This window comes from Aplysia californica, unplaced genomic scaffold (genome assembly GCF_000002075.1).
Source record: "Aplysia californica isolate F4 #8 unplaced genomic scaffold, AplCal3.0 scaffold00054, whole genome shotgun sequence".
Lineage (NCBI taxonomy): Eukaryota > Metazoa > Mollusca > Gastropoda > Aplysiida > Aplysiidae > Aplysia > Aplysia californica.
Window position 1 is genome coordinate 479,435 of NW_004797324.1, and position 4,166 is coordinate 483,600.

Sequence of the window (4,166 nt, forward strand, 5' to 3'; positions counted from 1 at the left end):
CCGTGAAAGGCGAAGAAATAACACACGCTGTGATGCACATTTTTGTGGAAGGGGCGCTTTAGAATGTAATGTATCCATTCAATACGATTGTAATGATATGTGCAGCGTAGAAAACGCAGCAATCCTGCAACGTTAACGGACGACTGCTTTCAAGATAATGGAGATTAAGCGGAAGAGGAGGAGGAGAAAAGAGAGAGAGAGAGAGAGAGAGAGAGAGAGAGAGAGAGAGAGAGAGAGAGAGAGAGAGAGAGAGAGAGAGAGAGAGAGAGAGAGAAAGAGAAGGAACAAAGATGTAGACCCTTCCAAATCCAAAACAATTTGCCAATCAGCACTGGAAACGAAGAAGACAGCATATTAAATTAAGACTTGCATCCGGTACAACAGGACATAGGACAGGAGCATAAACAGACGGACTGCTGGACTAGCACTACCACCATCAATAATAAACAATAGCACCAGCAAATGCACAGTAGAAACACTACAATAAGCGATGTCAACATCTATCAAACACAAACCACAAGCGAATCCCACACACGCTTCTAAAAAAAGGACATAGTTTAAAAAATAATGATTCTGTGCACGCAACAACTGTATTGGCTTCGTCACTGACGGTGCATCCGTCACGGTGGGAATCAACAACAGTGTGTGGACCAGGATAAAAAAATGGGTCGACCCACTGCACTCAGATGAAGTGCATCGGCCACCTGGTGGCATATTGCGTGGAGCATACACGTACGCTAAGTTCCCATCCAATCTTGGATTTTTACTGAAGGAGGTGCAATCGTGGTTTGCACACAGTAATATATTCGATGTGGTGTATTTCAGATGCATTGAGATGGGTCGGCCATGCCATCCGCATGGAAGACCACCGAATACCCAAACAACTGCTGTACGGCGAACTCGCAAGTGGCAAAATAAATCTCGGGAGGCCAAAAAATCGGCTCAAAGACACGATAAAGGAAACCCTCCAGTTTGCACAGGTTACCCCCAAAGAACTCGAAAGAACGGCTACCGAAAGGAACGCCTGGCACAGGGCCGTCCATCTTGCCAGCAGAAACAGCGGTACCAACTACAGGAAGAAGCTGACTATCAGAGGAGAGAAGAGACATAATCCGACCACCCCAACCGCGACATTCCAGTGTCCCCACTGCTCAAGGCATTGCACACCCAGGATCGGATTGCACAGCCCCCATGCGCGTCCACAGAAGAGCTGCAGGATTTCCTCGTCATCTTCTGCAATGAAGGACTACCTACAGCATTTCAGTCGATATTCATACACTGAATGCAGACACACAAAGTGGCACAGCTCACTCAACCCCATTCATGAAAACGTCGTCAACAAGGTGGTTAGTCAGAGGAAAGGTGCTATATAACATCCTTGTGAATTGGGAGGAATTCATCTGTTACGAGGTGTGTCTCAGAATAAAGTTTCCCTGTCATGCTGTCCTCACATATAATTATAAATCACCTTGTATTTGGTTTAAAAGGAAAGCTTATTCAAATGCCTATTCAACGTAGGAACCATCAAGTTCATGAAATTTCTCCTTTGGATGTTTCCAACGGTCAAAGACAGTGGTCAGTGATCGTTTGTCCAAGGTCTCGAGTGCCTTTCTCATAGCCTCTTGAATCTGGTCCTCGTCCTCAAATCGCCGACCTCGCAGCATTTTTTTCACCTTGGGGAAGAGGTTGAAGTTGCATGGGGCGAGATCAGGCGAATTGGGCGGGTGCACCATTGATTCCCACGAGTAGCCCTCAAAAAGCTCGTTCACAACTCTGGACTTGTGAACAGGCGCGTTGTCATGATGCTGGATGACGCCTTCTTCAAGCAGAGCGGGTCTTTTTTCCGGATCACAGGTCTCAGCTTGTCTTTGAGGACGAACCTGTAGTAGCCACCATTGACAGTTACGCCAGGTGTGACTAGCCAGCTCAGTATGATGCCGCTCATGTCGAAAAAAACCCCAATGTGCACCACCTTTCTCTCCCCATGTTTTCTGCGTGCGCTTCATCTTTCATGTCAGACCTCCCACCTTCAACCTCCCTGATCCATTTCCTTACTGTTTGAATTGATGGGGCATTATTTATTCCCTGTTAGTTTGTATAGGTCACCATGGGTTTCAACTGCAGACTTGTTGAGAAGAGTTGAAAATTTGATTACAACTCAGACATCGTAGCATGAGAAGGTTGCACCTATGTTTTGCTCAGCCATTTTCCTCGGATTTGCCTTGGACAAAGTACAGAAGCACACCACACTTGACACGTCACAGCCCTATGACCCGTTCACCAATGAACTTGCAATTTGGCGTTGAGATTTCTTAGTCATGGTGTCATGACCTCACAAACTTTAGTGGCTGTTGGCTGCGTACTTTGAGTTTTATTGAGGAGGGAAACTTTATTCTGAGACAGACCTCCTACTTCCAAATAGCCCAGCTTGATAGCCCATCCGATACCAAGTACAAAGCACGCCTGAATAAAGAGATGTTGCAGAACATAATTAATTATTTGCTGTTTCGTCACGTCAATAGTGCAAGAGTTTGAACACATAAATTAAAAATTTCAAGCAACCAGTGCTCGGCGGAAATGCTGTTGCGCATTTACAGTTACGCCAAGAATGGTTGCAGCCCACAACTCCAATATACTCTACGACTATGGAGGAATTTCACAAGCTTCTGCGACAGAACAAGAGGCAGGGCATGTTCATTTGGAATGTGTCGATGACAGCATCAGCGATGAGGCATCTTTGATGCGTCTGGCTGCTTAAAGTAACACTTGGATCTGTAACTGTTAGAGATCCAATTGTATATGTTGGGACAATACTCCACCTTTACTTGTTTTTGATGCAGTCATTGACCAAGACGAATTCCAGGCTCAATCAGTATCGTTTTGTTTATAGTTATAGTCTATAACCAAGATGGATTCTAGACTCAATGGAGCCCTATTTTCTTCTCAGATGACCATGCTGTCCGGGAGTTCATTCTTCGCTCCCTGGATCTTCAGAAGACGAAGTTGGCGGCCATTCGCAGAATTACCATGTGGGGTGATGGTGTTACATCCCAGTATTGGTACCACACTATTGCCAATATAAAGAGTTAGACGTTACATCCACAGTTCTGATTTTGTTCCCCGCTTAGAACTTTTGAAATTCTAATCGACAGGTGCGAAGCACATCTCACGACCTTTAACTTTATGTCAGATTATGAAGTGCAGAGATACCAATTCGGACTCGAAAATGGCAACGGTGAAGCGGACAGGGCGATGGGGCTTATGTGCCTACTGACCAAAATATTCCCGCGGGAAAGCCTATAACTCTCCACCAAAGTGCACAATTCACACAAAAATTGACAGGAAGCAAACTGAACCACCCGGAAGAAGAAATATGTAACAAAAACAACATGAACAAATAGATTTTTTTCTCCAAATTTAGCATCTGCGTTTGTTGCCATTTTTTTTGGGTCCAAAAGTTGACACAAAAAGTGGCAAAAGTTGCCTTAAAGGTTGCCATTAATTTTCAAGCTTTCAACTCTCTGTGACGACGTATTCTAGCAATATGTTGATAGAGGTAACTTAATCTAAAGTACCAGAATTTCTTGAGCTCTGTTTTAAGTATCCAGAGTATCATTTGTAGCCACGCAGAGTGTAAAAACGTTGAAAAAAAAAGTTTTTACAACTGAATGAAATCCAAATTTAAACAGTACGTACACAACCACAAAAATTAACAAATAAGGGTGTGTGTCCATCTATCTGAAGATCGGCTATCTTAACCCTTAACCTGTGTAATTCTAGAAAATGTACACATGAAAATTATAGTATCACACACGAGAGGCCTGCCGGTGTCAGTATCCGGTTTTGGTGGAGACACGCTCTAACATAATGGTGAGGCAGCGTGGTGAAATCAGACTGATAATAAGGAAATACGTGCTCTTTACTGGCCAGAGCATGTTTCTAAACAAAAAATCAGGTAGGCATTTGGTGCCATCTATACCACCCTCAATATTTTATGATGTACCAGCATCATGTTAATCCTTATCTATAAGAACAACACCTTGACCGTCTTTTAAGTCTGTGTGAGTGTCTTTTATCTTTTCTGACACTGTAATTTAAAAAAAATTTGTTCCATGTTTTTATGTTGTGCTCCACCTTTATATATATATAACACATGTATATATATA